Source organism: Lissotriton vulgaris, chromosome 11 (assembly GCF_964263255.1).
Source record: "Lissotriton vulgaris chromosome 11, aLisVul1.2, whole genome shotgun sequence".
In the NCBI taxonomy this organism is placed as follows: domain Eukaryota; kingdom Metazoa; phylum Chordata; class Amphibia; order Caudata; family Salamandridae; genus Lissotriton; species Lissotriton vulgaris.
Window position 1 is genome coordinate 139,997,638 of NC_141699.1, and position 16,362 is coordinate 140,013,999.

Sequence of the window (16,362 nt, forward strand, 5' to 3'; positions counted from 1 at the left end):
CTGCTTGCTGTGGCCTGGTCTGGCGGCTAGGTGTGTGTTGCCCTGCTACTCTTATCCCTCCTAAGGTGGCATTGACTGCTGGCCTTGCTGTGTCCACGTCAACCTCGCTCACCGCGGCCTTGCGGAATGGGTCGCCTGCCTCTATTTTACTAGTTTGACTTCAGCCGTGTCTCCTGCTTGTCCACCTCCGTAACCAGGTGCTGCAGAGGGAGCCTGCTCTGGTTGCGCCTCTGTGGCTCCACGCCTTCTCCAACTTTTAGGGTGCTTCGAGCTTTTCACATGCTCCAGGGTGTCTCCCCTTCACCCTCTTGTGGTCCAATTGGGTGGAACCCACTTGCCTCTCCCTGCTTTCCGCTGCCAGCCGCTGGGGTTTGTGTGCACCTACCTTTTTCTGGACTGCTGTCTGCCTCGTGTGGGCCTTTCTCCTGCCGCCGGGGTCTCTCATCATGGGGAAAAACGACCCAAAACAACCCAAGATAGCCTTTGAGCTCCGAAAATCCTCTCGCCAGGACGGTGCGGACCCCGAGAGTGTTGACTCCGCCGCTACCATGGAGGTCCCCTCTAATCGTGAGGACGACCTCAAGGCAATCATGCTGGAAGTCAAGTCAATAGTGACGGGTATAGCGACCCAGCTTGACCAACTCTCAGCCCGTCTGGACACGGTGAAGGTCCGTGTCGACTCCCATGATAACCCGATACTCCACATCGAATCCAGAGTGTCGGACGCCAAAGATGCTGCCACCCAAGACCGGCAGAAGCTAATCCAGATGGACAAGATCTTGGTGATTATCCGGGAAAAGAATGAGGATTTGGAGGCCCGCTCCAGTCAAAGCAACCTCCGCATCACAGGTCTTCCGGAATCCATCAACATCTCGAAGATGGAGGACTTTGTGGAGCAGCTGATTAGGGAACTCTTCGGTGAGGTCCTCTCCCCTGTCTTTATTGTGGAGCATGCCCATCGTTCTCTTGGTCCACGCCACAGTCCCGGGCTGCCTCCACGCCCCATCATCGCTACGATCTTGAATTACCGGGACCGCAACACTATTCTTCGTGCCGCGCGCGACAGGGGCACCATCAACCACCAAGGTAACGCACTCTCCTTTCATCCGAACTACACCCTTACCGTCCAAGCGGCCAGAGAGAATTCCTCGCTGCAAAGCGCATTCTTCAGAAGCACAAGGCCTCATACTCCCTGGCCTACTCGGCGAAACTGAGGGTTCAGCAGGGCACAAAAACACTGGTTTTCTCCGATCCTAGAGAGGCCCTGGCGTTTGCCAAAAAACTGGACAAAGGCGCTCGCTCCTCCCCTACTACATCTCAGCCCGATGGAGCTGGTCGTCCCAGCGACAACGACTAAATGTGCAGACATTACTGTTGTTCTTTTACCCTATTTTTGAACGATGCCTGATATAACTTCATCTTGGCCATCCTGCTTTGCTGCAGGGGCGTATGTCTAGCCCTGCCATGCCCTCACGGGATGGTTCCCTCTTCTTCCATTGTTCCCTCCTCTCCCAGTTGGGGGTTCCCGGGGAGGGGTGGGTGGATTGCCCAGCCTGTTTGGGGGTTGGAGTGGGTGCGGGGTTGGTTGGGTTTCTATGTCTGGGACTGTTGGGTAGGGATGGGTTGGGGGTTTCGGGGTTCAATGTTCCTCTATTGAGGAGGTGGCTTCAGTTCGCCGCCGTGTGGCTGTTCTGTATTTTCACTCATAGGTCTTGACGTGCCATTGTACTGTGCTTCCTGCCCTGGCAATCCGCAGTAAGTCTGGTCTGCAACACTGCACTGTATTTTCTGATTTGTTCTGTTCATGCACATAGCTCACATCTTACGTGTCAACATGTTGTTTCACTGGTCCATCCTTCCCTCGCTATGTGTCTTATTTGTATTGCTCCACAGCATTATGATCTCCGATCTGCTCTGTTTACACTTATTGACAATGTGTTTCAGGTCAATGCGCTGCTCCACTGGTACTTCCCTCTCCTCAGGCGCTGCGCCTCCCTGTGGTTGGACTTGAGGGGCGCTTCCGCTATCTGCCGTCGGGCTCCGCCCTCTGATTGGTCTGCGCTGCTCCCTATCCGTGCTGTACTCGACCGCCCCCCTAACTCCCTTGCTCCATGTGCGTGCAGCATTGGCCTGCGTGGTTTGCTGCCCGCGCCCCAAGATACTGCTCCCTGACCTGCCCCCTTACGGCTGACATCATTTGCTGGACTTGGTATGACCGGGGCTTGAACGATCGCCGCGAGGCCCGACTTATACACGCACACCTACAGCGACACAAAGTGGACATATGTCTCTTACAGGAGACGCACCTGTTGTCCGGATCCGTCTCTTGACTTCAATCTCGCTATTGGGGGGAATCACACTCTTCAACATACTCGTCTTATGGCAGGGGTGTCTCCATTCTGCTGCGCCGGGGCCTTCCTTGGTAGACTTCTCGGGTACTCCTCGATCCGGAGGGCAGGTATGTGATCCTCCACAGTTTACTATTGGCCCAGCCTGTCACGATTGCCGCGGTCTACGGTCCCAACTCCGATGACCCGCAATTTTTTAATCATGTTTGGCACCTCATCTCCTCCTGCAGCCCTGCAGCAGTGGTTTGGGGTGGGGATTTCAATGTCACTCTCTCGGCTACTCTGGATCGCTCAGGCTCTTACAAGTCCCATCCCTGTGTGGCAGCAGCTCTCGCATCAATTTTAACTGACAACGCTCTTTATGATGCCTGGCGCCACCTCCGTCCTGATGTCACTGGCGTGAGGGGCTGCTGGTCGCGAATTGATCTTTGGCTGACCTCGCCGGATGTTTTGTCCTGGCTCACTGATTCAATGCACATGGCTCGCACCTTCTCAGATCATGCACCGGTCTAGTTCAGTCTTAGGCCGCCCAATTCCCTGCGACGGGCTTTTACTTGGCGTATTCCTCCTAACCCCATCCGGGACTCTGTGTTCTGTGCGGATATCCATACAGCGATCACCAACTATTTTGATTTAAACAAGGGCTCCGTCGATTCTGCCTCCACACTATGGGAGGGTTTCAAGGCTGTCATTCGGGGTGAATGTATTTCAAAACAGGCAGGCGTTCTCCGCTCTATTCGCTCCACCCTGACTAAGCTCGAGGGGGAAATTAGGGATCTGGATGCTGCCCAGGCCGCGCGCCCTAGCCCTGAGACGCTTGCGCTACTCCGCCAGAAGCAGACCGAATTCTCGGATGAAGCTGGACGCGAGCTGTCTTTTCTGGGTAGGGAGGATGACCGCCTGGGGCGTACTCTTGCTAACCTTCTTCACCCACCGCGAGCTGCCTCATATATAACGCCCTCAGCGAAGGCGGCCCGGACAGGACCACCTCACCAGAGGACATAAAGTCCTGTTTTCTTGACTTTTATTTGCAACTCTACTCTTCCAGCACTCCCTTGCCACGGGAGGAGTTTGATCGATACTTTGAGTCTATTGCCCTCGTCTGGCTTGAGGACCACCATCGTAAATTCCTTGATGAACCTTTTTCCAGAGAGGAAATATTGGCAGCCATCAATAGCCTACCTGGTGACAAGGCCCCTGGCCTTGATGGCCTGCCAGCCTCTTTTTACAAAATGTTTGCTGACCTCCTGGAAGCGCATTTGGTGGCCATGTACAATGAGTCTTTCGACACTGGTCTATTCCCGCCGTCGTTGCGTGAGGCGTTGATTACCCTGCTTCTCAAGCCTGACAAGCCAGCCGACCGCCGCGACTACTACCGCCCTCTTTCCCTTATAAACATAGGTAACAAAATCTTTGCTAAATTGATTGCCTCCTGTCTTCTTCTACTAATGCCCACCATCGCCCTCTCTGATCAATCTGGTTTCATTCCTGGGAGGGCAACCTCACATAATCTTCGTGCCATTTTCACTGTCCTGCAACAAATGAATCCTAATTTACCGGCTGTGGATGCCCTTCTCGACGCAACTAAGGCGTTCGATACGCTGGAGTGGCCTTTCTTATTTTACATTGTACCGCGTATGGGTTTCAGCTACGTTTTCCTGGGCAAGGTTAAACTCCTCTATACCAATCCATCGGGCATCTCCACATTAATGGTCAGGTTTCTGACTCCATAAGTATTGCCCGTGGAACACGCCAGGGGTGCCCGCTATCGTCCATGCTTTTTGCCATCGCGATTGAGCCCCTGGCCGCCAAGCTTCGGCAGCACCATACTCACAGAGGTATTGAATTCTCGTCCCGCTCCCTGCTTGTCTCAATGTACGCGGACGATGTCACCCTGTATGTCCGCCATCCTTAGGAAAACCTAAGCCCCTTGGTCTGGGAAATTATACGTTTTGGCAGGCTTTCTGGCATCCAGGTGAACTGGAGCAAGTTTGTTCTATTCCCCTTGACTGATGCAATTGTTCCATTCCCACCTGATTTTCCGTTTGTGTGGGCATATGGCACCACGCGCTATTTGTGCATATGGTTAAGTAGGGATTTGGATGAACTGTGGAGGTCAAACTTCGGGCGGGCGGTGGATTGGCTCGAATCCAGGATCCCCTCGTGGAGCCGATTGCTTCTCTCTCTGGCGGGCCGAATTGCAATTGCCAAAATTGTGGTCCTTCCTAAATTCCTCTATCTCTTCCTGAACATCCCCATCCCCCTTACTTCTCACTTTTTTCGCTAAATGCGCTCTCTAGTTATCTCGCTTGTATGGGCGGGTAAACAACCTAGGGTGGCTTATGATATCCTCACTCTCCCTATGTCTGCCAGTAGGATGGGCGTGCCTGATTTCAAGATCTACGCCTTGTGTGCTCAGGCTAGCTTCCTGCACTTTTGGATTCACCCCACCCTCCATCAGCCCCACGTTGCAGTTGAGACCAATGTGGCTTCTCCTTGGCCCCTGTCCACGGCTTTGCTTGCGCTGGCGGTGCGCCCTCGTGCAGAGCTCGACACGGTGGAGACGCTACGTTGGGCCTGGTCTTGCTTGAGTCAGCTTTCTGGTCTTTTGCTACTCTCTGCCAACTCAATGCCAATTGTAAACCACCCAGATTTCCCTTCAGTCTTCCAGCATGTCCCGACACGCGACGCGATTGAGTCTGAGGACGGTGGCGAAAATGTACCCTGAGAACTCCTTTTACTCTCTCCCAGATTCCTCGGGGCTGCAGGACTCGCTTTTATTCTATCAACTGCGCGCCACTTGCCGGAAGCTGCACCCTACATTGCCTAAACCCACCTTTCAGGCTCTGGACTTCATATACACTTCCCCGTCACCGTATAAGTTAGTTACCAAACTGTACGCTTTTTCCCTAGTGTCAGCCCCCATTTCCTCGGATCGTGCACGGGAGGCATGGAGTGCGGACCTCGGTACTGTCATTTCGGAAGCTGACTGGCTTTACTGCTGTAATCAAACAAAAAAGCTGTCACCAAACTATCGGCTCCGCCTGATCCACTTCAAATACTTGCATAGGTTGTACCGCACCCCAGTGCAGCTTTGCCGGCTCGGGCTCACCCCTGGTGATAATTGTGTACGCTGCGCTGCTCCTGCCGTGGACTTTGCCCATTTAGCATGGCTCTGCCCTAAGGTTTCTGAGTTCTGGCGGGCGGTGTGTTCCACCATTTCTGACATCACTGGCGCTGCGGTGCGTCCCGATCCACCCCTGTGCCTTCTCGGCTTCGTTCAGTTTTGCCCTGATGCCTCTCGGCATCTGATATCGATACTGCTGGTTCTTGCTAGACGCAGAGTGGCCATGTGCTGGGGCCAGAGGCCTGCTCCTAGGGTTGAAAGTTGGTTGGAGGATGCCTTTGTTGCCAGACTCTCCTATCGGAGTTCTGGGACTTAATGCCTACCAGATCTCATCCAGTTGACATTTTGGGCCCCTTGGTCGACTAACTTCTCTCACGATCCCACCCCAGCGGCGCTGCCTCTCCCGCACTCCTCACCGGGCCTGTGTACACAGCGGCCGCCGGCGCTGGTCAGTGACTGCACCCCCTCCATGAGCACCCCTGCTGTTTTAGAACCCCCATTGCTGCTGCCATGGCAGGTGTGCTCCCTAGGGGGGATGTGGCCCTGGTACAGTGGAGTTGGGTCTTCAACATTTCAGGCTTATCGAGTTGCTGTTCAATGTAATCTAGCTGAAACTAAATGACTGACTTGAACGGTATTTTGCTGTGGAGAACTGTGGATTTGCATGATCTATTGTGTATGACATGATTTCATTCCTCAATAAAGGTTTTTGAAAAATTAAAAGAAATGCATATTGAGTGCGGTCAGGGGGCCAGAGTAGAAGTGGTCTCACTTGTTTTCAGGTGTGTTTCACCAGTTTAAACTAATCCGTGCATTTTTTTTACCCCCCCCCCCTTTTTTTTTTAATAAACCTTTGCCGAAGCAGTGTTTTGCGGAAAGGCAATATGCAAATGTGGGCCACTTTTTTTTATTTTAGCGTGCCAGGGCCGAATTCTAATCCCAATCCAACCCTGGCTAGCAGCCCTCACACTCCTTCAGCCTCCACCCTTCTCAGTGCCAATCTAATGTTCAGCTGTGTGCATGCACTAGCACTTCAAAGGATTGAAATTACCTAGTGGGCACCGGAGCACCATACACAGAGGCGGCCTTTTGTGTTCACTGGTCAGTACCTGGATGAGCAGGGACTGGCCCCTGAACACAAACATCCCCGGACCGCCCCAGCTCACCTTTTTTATTTATTTATTTATTTTATGTGTTTTTATATAGCGCGGTCTTTACCCAAAGGTGTTAGAGCGCTTCACAATAGGAACAGTAGTGAAACATGAGGAAAAATTGCAAGTCAGCATGTTACAAAAGCAAACATTACGTTACATAAGGCAATAGTGACAGTTGTGCATATATTAAGAGCAAACAAAGTACAAGAGGTAGCAAACAATACATTACAAGAGGGAAAGTGACGTGTGCATGTTACAAAGGAGTACACAATAGAAGTAGAAGTATACTACTGCAATAAATGGCAGACTCTCAAACCACAAGAACACATTGGGAAGGCACTTCTATAGTCATGTAGAATAGAGTTTTCTATAATGGAAGGACTTCCTTCAGATGATAGAGAGGGCGTGAATTAAATTTGGAGGTGGCTTTGAAGGAGGAGAGCTTTGAGGTCAGTTTTGAAGGCCTTGGAAGAGGTGGTGGTCCGGAGCTGAGGTGGAAGTGAGTTCCAGATTCTCACAGTGTTGACTGAAAAGGATTGGGCCATCGACCTTTCCTTCTTGAAAGTGGGAGGTTCAAGCAATAGATTTTCCGCATTACGTGATGGTCTAGACCCTCCAGAGAGTTTCATTTTATTCACCAGGTAGCGAGGAGAGGAGTGAAAGGCTTTGTGGGTGATACAGGCAGTCTTGTAGATAGATCTTGCCTCGATGGGAAGCCAACGGAGGGTGGATAAAATGGGTGTGATGTGGTCGCTTCTTTTTGACCCATATATGAAACGAGCTGCTGAATGGAGAACGGATTTAAGGGGGGACAGGTGGGATTTGGGGAGGCCATTAAGAAGAGAGTTGCAGTAGTCCAGTCTGGAGAGAGCCAGCGATTGGACCAGGGTTTTAAGGTCATGCTCCGGGAAGGAGCGACGAATCCCCCAAAGAAGGCGCAGTTGGTATCGAGCAGACTTTGCAATGAAATTTATGTGGGAGAGTAGATTGAGTCTTGTGTCAAGTATGACACCAAGGGATTTTGAGCTGTTGACAATGATGGGTTTACTGTTAAGTAGATTCATCTGATCCATCCATGATTGAACCGGGGGATGAGAAATTGAGGAGGAGAGGAGGAGGAATTCAGTTTTAGAGGGATTCAGAATCAGTTGATGAGTAAACATCCAGTTCTGAATGGAGTCGAGAGTAGAGCTTAGGATGGCGCGATCGTGAGTGGAGGCAACCTTAAGGTAGATTTGAGTGTCGTCCGCATAGAGATGATAGTGGATCCCGGATTTACTTAGGAGATTTCCCAGAGGTTCTAAATAGAGATTGAACAATGTGGGTGCAAGTATAGAGCCTTGGGGAAGACCTTGACCTACCGCCAAAGGAGATGAAAAACTATTCGCTATTTTGATCATTTGGGATCTATCAGAGAGGAAGAAAGTAAACCATTTAAGCACAGTGCCCTCCATGCCCATTCTCTGTTGAAGAATGTTAAGGAGAGTGTTGTGATTGACAGTGTCAAAGGCTGCAGAAAGGTCAAGGAGAATAAGAAGACAAGAGTCCCCAGAAACGAGTATCCGCAGCGTGTTATCAATCACTTGCAGCAGTGCTGTTTCAGTGCTGCAGTTTTGAATGAAGCCGGACTTGAAATTGTCAAGGAGATCATTATCCTTGATATGACGAGAGAGTTGTTTCGCTACACATCTTTCTGTGATTTTCACAAGAAAAGGTAGGTTAGTGATGGGGCGGAAGTTGTTGAGGTCATTCGCATCAGCAGTGGGTTTTTTAAGCAGAGGAGTGAACTGCCCAGTTTTGAAGGCAACAGGAAGGGAGCCTTGACAGAGGGAGAGGTTAACCAAAGTGATCCAATAGGACAGAGAATGGGTATAGAAGTCAATGGCAATGGCACTAGGTATGGGGTCAAGAGAATGGTTGGAGGGCTTTGTTTCGAGGATGCATTTGAGGAGGGTATCTTCGGAGATGGAGTCAAAGTTCTGCAAAATGGCTAAGGATTTGCGCTCCTCTGGAGGGGTAGGATGATTGACCTGATCCACAAGTGATTTCACTTTTTCGTCAAATAATATAGCAAATTACGCTGCTTTCTTTGTAGAGTCCTCCATCTTGGAGGTTGGGGGAGAGCAGGTTGGATTCTTGAAGAGATCGAATAGTTTTTTGGGTCTACTTTTGGCTGAGTCGAGGAGGGTTCTGAAGTGGGTCACTTTTCCAAGGAAGATGTGCTTGTGGTACTCGGATCTTGCTGAACGAAGCGTGGCCAAATTATCAGTGGAGGGCGCTTGTCTCCATTGTTTCTCCAGGAATCTTAGGTACTTCCTTTCTTCATAGAGGGATTTGTTGAACCAAGGTGATGAGGGAGTGGGCCTTTTCTTTTTGCTTTGGAGAGGAGCAACGTTATTGATTTAGACTGCAAGGATTGTTGAGGCATTGGGAGGTGAGTTCGTTAACATCTAGGTTTGGGTCTAGCCTTGGAAGTGATAGCAAAGCTGATTCACAGAGGGTACCGAGGTCAATATTTTTAGGTTACGGAACCAGGAGGTAGACCTCTTAGGTTGGCCGAGAGTTATAGAGTGTGATAGAGGAAGAGAGAATCGGATGAGGAGATGGTCAGACCAGTGTACATGAATAGGGGCAGCGATAGTAAGCATGTCTGTTTTCGAAATAACAAGGTCCAGGATTGTGCCCTTAGAGTGTGTTGTTTCTGTGCAGTTTTGGATAAGATCATTTGCAGAAAGGGAGGAGGCCAGCAAATTCGTAGAGGATTCTCAAGACAAGCCCCAGTGGAGATTGAAGTCACCCACGAAGATCTGATTGTCACTTTGCAAGTATTGGCCGCTAATCAAGTCAGTGAGTTCCTCCATAAACAAGGGGCCACTACAAGGCGGGCGGTAAATGGCATGGAACCTGAGGGGTGAGCGGTGGTGCAATTGAAGTTCAAGGGATAGGCATTCAAAAGTGCGGAAGGAGCTGTTAGGAAAAGCCTTAAGTTGAAGGGAGTTTCTAAAGATGACTACAACACCTCCCCCAACGTTATCAATTCTGTCATTTCCAAATATAAAATAGCCTGTGGGTACTAGGAGATCAAACATAGCGTGAGAGGTATCGTTGAACAAGGTCTCTGTGAGGAAGAGCATGTCAATATTGTGAAGTAACATGGTGTCAGAGATTTCAAGATTATGTTTTATTGCAGATCAGCAGTTGTGGAGCAGACAGCGCAGCTCTGTCGAGACTGTTTTGGTGACGGGGGCACTTGGGCTATGAGGGGTGATAGGGATGTTGTACTTTTACGAGGGTGCTCGGGCGGGTTTAGGTGGATGAGTGGTTCTGACAGAGGAGATGATCGGAATAGCGTAGATAGTAGGGCTACTTAGAGATGAAAGTGGAAGAAGGATGGCGTTCGAAGGCTTGTGTGAGTTTGCGTTTGTGATGTTTGCAAATTCCAGGTTATGCTTGGCTATTATGGGGTGTGGGGGCGAGGTGCATCTTGTGGGAAGGTGAGTGTTTTTCAAAGGAATCGAGGTGTATGGAAAAGTGGAAATCTTGAAGCTTAAAAGTGAAGTGGTAGCTTCAAGTTGGGAGTTGGAGGTGATGAGAGAGCCTAGCTTATTTTCCAGAGAGAGTAAGGCAGAGCACGGCATGTTGGGTGGCTCGATGGAAACAGGAGCGGGTGCAATTGGCGGTGGAAGGTGGGGGGAAGTCGGGGCGGGAGGGGAGTTGGGGTATAGGGTTCAGAGGTGGGGAAAGGTGGAGGTTGCGAGCGGGCGTTGGTGAATCAGAGGTGAAAGGAGAGTTGTCTTTGTTGGTGTTGCAAGAAGGATAGGAATTAAGGACATAATTAGGGGAGGTAGGTGAGGAGCGAGGCGGGGAGGCGGAGGCAGAGGGGAGGAATGTGTGGAGACACAGGAATGAAGGAGGTTTGGGAGGAAGCGAGGGGAGGGGGTTGGAGAGGTCCGGTATGCTAGGTGAGGTGGCTATGAGGGAACGGGCATCTGGCAGAGTGAGGGGGTTGGGAGATAGGGAAGCTGAAGAAAGGAAGTGGTTCTGCTAGGCCTGAGGGAGGGAAAGGGAAAGGGTTACGAAGGGGGGAAAGGGGGTAGCACAGTATTGGGGGAAGGAGAGAGATGCAATGGATTTGCGGAGAAATCAGGGTGCATAGCGAGGGGAGAAGGGGGGAGAGAAGAGGAGCAGAGGAGGGAATAAGGGGGACGTAAGGAAAGTTAACTAGATGGGAAGGTTGGACTAAAAAGGGGGGTGGCAGGTAGGGATAGGGGGGAGGAGATGAGATTGGATGGTGCAGATTGGCCGAGGAGCGGATTAGCTAGAGTCCGGCTGAAGTGATGAAGGGGGCATACTGTGAGGGGGGAAGAAGGGGAGAGGATGGCACAGGGGAGAGGGAGGGAAGAGGGTCGACCTGTGCCTCCCAAGGGTGCAGCCTATTGGAGTGTAGGGGTGTCAGAGGCAGAGAGGGAGTGATGGGAGGAGCTAGATGAAGAGTCAAGGTGCAGGGGAGGGGAGTAGGGAAGGGAAGAGGTGTTCAAAGAGGGAGAGACAGGTGTCTTTGGCTTGGATCATGACTGTACCGTTGTTATAGAGTGAGATAGTGAGGGAGCCGTTGAAACACGCAGAGGGGGAGATTTTTAGCTGTTTCCCATGAGGGATAGAGGAGGAGGAGGTGACGTTAAGGGAGTTATGTAAGCTGGTAGACCAAGTGGGGATGTGGTGAGTGAAGAAAATGAAATCGTTTTTGAGCCTCCCATGACGACCATTGTAAAATTGATCGACAAAAAGGGAATCAGGGAAACATTCCATGGTGTTATGCTTGAATCGTTTTGCTGCAGCTTTAGTCAGGTAAGGAGGATAAATGATTTTGTAGCAATTAATTCCAGACTTAACACAAGTGGTGGCCATATTGAGAAAATGAGGAGGAGGAGGAGGGTGGTGGGGATAAGAGAGGGGTGTTATGAGGAAGGCAGTGGTGAGGAGAAGTATAAGGACAAATAGGGGGCACATATTCCAGACGTCGGGTGAAGATATCTGAACTAATGTGCAGTCCGGGAAGTGAGGCGATTAGGAACAGTTTGTTATTTCAGAGCAGGACAAGATGGGGCACAGATTCCAGTAGTTGAGAAAGCTTTACTGCTTGGGAGTCACTACGATTCCGTTAGTATTTTGATGGGCCCTTTACCTAGGTAATCACATAATATACATGGTCCCACCTGGCACTAGATCATATTTTCAAGGGAATTGTTTACACATGACAGGGCCAACTGGACCACTGTCAGAACCATCACAAAGCGAACTTAGTAAAGGTAAAACAGCTCATAAACGTACAACCAGTAACCACTAGTAAACACTGTACCTGGCATCAGCCTGTAACAAAAACCAAATTACGTACAGCATCGCATTAGGCGCCAAACGCATTGTATGCCCATAATCTAAACAGTCTAATATTAGACCCTAACCTCCTAAGTATCACTAACATTAGGGGCATAAAGCACAGGGTGGTGCATAATCTCACTAGCATAAACCATAATATGCAAGATATTCTCATAATCATAAAAACTACATTTAGAGGTAACCAGGACAGGGTGCATAGATCATAGTACATGAAAAACATTTCCTGGCACCACATATTCACAATCAAAAAAGGGCCTGGAGCCCAACAAACCTCGGAGTCCCCCTGACCTCCCAGTCCCCCTTGCCCATCACTAACATTAGGGGCATTAAGCACAGGGTGGAACATAATCTCACTAGCATAAACCATAATATGCAAAATAAACTCATAATCATAAAAACCACATTTATAGGTAACCAGGACAGGGTGTGTAAATCATAATACATTTCCTGGCACCACATAATCACATTAGGGCCTGGCGCCCAACAAGCCTCCCAGTCCCCCTGGCCATCTCAAAGGGGCTCCGTGGATGGTCACTGTCAGTTGGACTTCGCTGGGGGGAAGGGGGAAGCAAAGGAGACAGTGTCAATGTCAATAGGAGATTGTAAAACTCTGTATAGTGTAACTCTGGGGTGTAGTCCTATCGCTCTTTCCTTGAATCGAGCCTCACTGGGTATAACCCTCTGTCACTCTCCATAGAGATTGATTGAAGTGGTTGGTCCTTTATTTCTATTTAGTAGTACATTGTGCATCGTAGTCCTATGTCTTTTCCCATGAGTTGGTGTGGACTAAGTAGTCCTTTCTATATTTAAGAGATTATGCCTGCTATTTTGAGGGGAGGAACTGCTGGTGATTACAACTTGAGCACAAAATGGAGGTCCTGGCACTGAAAACCGGGCTATCTAGGGGGAGCAAGTGTAATAATCAGCAGTAAATGTGCAAAAGATGTACGCAAGAGGTCGACCAAGTCACCAATGGTTTTAGAAAATTAATAGAATGGGTTCCCCCTACCACAGGTCAGCACTCTAGTGCTCATGTCAGCTGCAAACAAAGCGAGTTTGTGACCAAACTTCTTATTCCTCCTATGTGCTCCTAAGCGAGCTATTTTCGATGCCAATGCCCATCCCTGTGGAAATGCATTGCTGATGCTCTCTCTGATTCTCTGCTCCTTCGCAGCAATCAGCCAGTCCCCCTTATACTGCTCTTTGCCTCTTTGAGACGGCCGTTACTCTTGGCCACCAGCTCATCCCTCAGCTGCCCCCACAGCAATGTGTGTCAGCGTGGGGGCCGGTGGGGAGCTTCCCGCACCTGTCCCTACTCGGTGCCTGTGAGGCCCGCTTGTGCTGCCGCTCGGGGGTGGCTCGCTCCTCTCAGTTCCCGCTTGGCCCTGGTGCGCTCGCCATCTCTCAATCGCCTGTCCGTGCGGCGTCCTCACTCTGCTTCCAGTATTTGGCAATCCGGTCCACTCTGCATGGGGGCGGGCCGCCGCACCTCTGGAGACCCGCTCTCCTCAGCACAACCCAGCCTGTCGTCTGTATACTGGGGGAGAGTTCATGCCACCCTCACTCTGCCGTAGTCTTCAGCTCTCGCCCCTCCGCTGCGTAGGCCCCTCTTACAGTCCTTCCATTGGTAGGTGAGCGAGACCGGGTCCTCCCGACGTTTCTCCGAAGCTTCAGATCGCACGCAGGCTCGCTCATTAGCCCGGAGCCTTCCTCGATTTTAGTGGGCACCGCCATTTTATCTGGATGCGGCTCCCGCTTCGCTCATTCTCCCGGCAGTGTTCCTCAGCAAGTAATGGTTGTTGAGAGTTTTTACCAGTCTACTTCTGCCCCCTGGTCAATGGGCGATTGATGCGGGTCATTAGTACCCCCTCAGACAATCAGGATGGAGCCCAACAGTCTGGACCCCACCGCATAGCTTTGCTGCCTCGTGCAGATTTTTGTTTTGTTGATGTGTGCCAGCAGGGGTCAGAGGGCAAACGGAGTGAAAGAAAGGGGGCTAAAGGGTGTTAAAAACATTGCCCGCCCTTTGATATTGAAGGAATAAAACCACTTTGAACTGTCAAATCAGATAGACACTAACAGGCAGGGACAAGGACAGGGCTGGAGCAAGGTGAGAAGGGCGCCGCTGTTTGCATCAGTCACTGCCGTATGGCTCACGGGTGGGGAAGCGGGCGTGGGGTCAAGCGCGGGGGTACGGGCCCCCCCTTTGCAGGGAAGGGGGGGGGGAATTTTCTATAGTTTATGGTGTCTAGTGGGTCTAGGTGTTGTTTTTTGAGAAGAGGTTTAATGGTTGCCTTATTCCAGGTTGCTGTGTAGATACCAGTGTTGAACATAGCGTTACAGATATCTGTGAGATTGGGGGCTAGAAGATCTGGGTTGAGTTTTGATACCGAAGCAGGGCATGGATCCGTAGGGGAACCTGATTTGATGGTGAGGATGAGGTCATGGATTTGTGTGGAAGGAATTTGTTTGAATTGTGAGAAGGAAGGGGCCTTGTTGTCATTGTCAGTTGGGGCGGGAGAGTCGTTTTTTGGTTGTGAGGCATCGTATATTATTCTAACCTTATCTTATAATGCCCTGGCTAAAAAGTTACACAGGTCTTGAGAGGGTGCAGGTGGAGGATTTACTTTTGATCCTGATAGTTTCGTAACTACCTGGAAGAGTAATCTAGTGGAGTATTTCTATTTGGTTAGTGTAGTATTTGCTTTTTTCTGATATAATAAGCTGTTTATATTGGCTATGCCAATGCTTGTTTAACTTACCTTTCCCCTAAGCCAATCACAACGCTGCATTGGCAGCGTTGTGATTGGCTGGGACACAGACCGCACAGGTGTCTATGGGGAGGCCATTTTCTCCATGTAGGCTGCTTGCAGCCTACATGGAGAAAATGGAAAGTGTACATGGCTGGTTTGGTCCAAAAAGTCATGACCCGCAACATTGGGTTAGCCACTCCTCCCCTGCCCTCGAGCAGGACCGCCCACTCGCCCACCACCAACCAAACTCTTCTTCTGCTTTCTCGCAGCAGAAACATTGGAATTTATAATATAATTTTATGTTTCTGCTTCTCACACTGCGAGACAGCAGTGGGGCGACGCTCCTCCGCCCACATGGAGGAGCCGCTCTTGGTTGGCATAACCTTAATGCACACTGCTCCATGTGTCCCCCTCAGAAAATTGGTGCCCTGCCAGCTCGCCCATGCTAGAGGCAGGAACTGACAGTACACATTAGAGGCACCAGGCAGATCTTGGTCCTGTAAAGGTGGACCAGGGAATTGGCATCAACCCAAGGCAAAGTTTGTTCACTGTCGGGCCTGCGGATTGAGATGCTGGGAAGAGAGAGAAAGTGATCTCAGGGGTTTCCTCAACCTTAGGAGTAGCGGTGCAACCTCAGCGTTCGATTTGTCACAAATATAAGCCCAAGGGTGCAAAGCTGGTCTTAGCAGCCCATTGCCCAACACCAGGATGTCCAATACCAAGGCTGCCTACTTCTGGATGCGCCCGTACCCCTTTCTCTCTCTTCCACAGTGCTTAGCTTGTAGCCCGAGGAGGGCTCTGCAGCCTTCCCCACCCCATTGCCCCCCCTTGCCAGCAATGCTAATGGCAGCACCAGCACAACCTTCTAATCATCACACTCCGGCAAGTGTGGCAACTCAGACTATTCCAGACCACCCAAAGCTATAAACTGGCATGGAATAATCTGAATTGTCATTTTAATGTACACTGAATCATTAAACACAGCTGTTGTGCTCATCTCAAAATCAGGCAGACAGCGCTACCGTGTGGTAGACTGTCATTAGTGCCGCATTAGAGAATTAGGTGCCGGTGCTGAGCACCGGAATCCACCAGCTCAAATAAGCACTGTTCTTCCACCGCCCTACATTACAGTCTATCTCACTTTTGCAGGTTCCTTTGCAACCTGTGTTTTTTTTGCTGTTGTCACTGTTTCCTTTTTCTCCTCCTTTCTTTTAATCTGGGTCAACGTCCGAAGATGAAAAATAAGTCCACGTCTCCAAAAAGAAGTGCTGGTGACCACCACCTGCCAAAATTAGACAGTCTGAGGTGTAGAGGGGCGTGGCTTCAAATCCTTGGGGAAGATAATTAAAATACTTATATCTGGTCCTTAAAAAAGGACCCTTTATCTGTCAATCTACCCAGCCAATATGTAGAGTTTAATATGTAGAGAGCACTTCCTTTTTCTTTTTTTCCTATCCGGCGACGCCGGGGAAACCCTTGGGTAGCTGTGCGCCTTATAAGATTAAAATAACATATCATAACATAACATAAAACAGGTGTTTACAGGCACAAGAGTATTCCAAGGTGCGTGCTTTGGAATCATA

The 16,362-nt window shown here is 50.1% G+C and overlaps 1 protein-coding gene across 1 annotated transcript in view; it reads right to left on the reverse strand.

Annotated features, from left to right (window-relative positions):
• ARL6IP4 (ARF like GTPase 6 interacting protein 4) overlaps positions 1–16,362 on the reverse strand; it is a 97,067-nt gene that overhangs the window by 22,105 nt on the left and 58,600 nt on the right. The window lies entirely within an intron of this gene.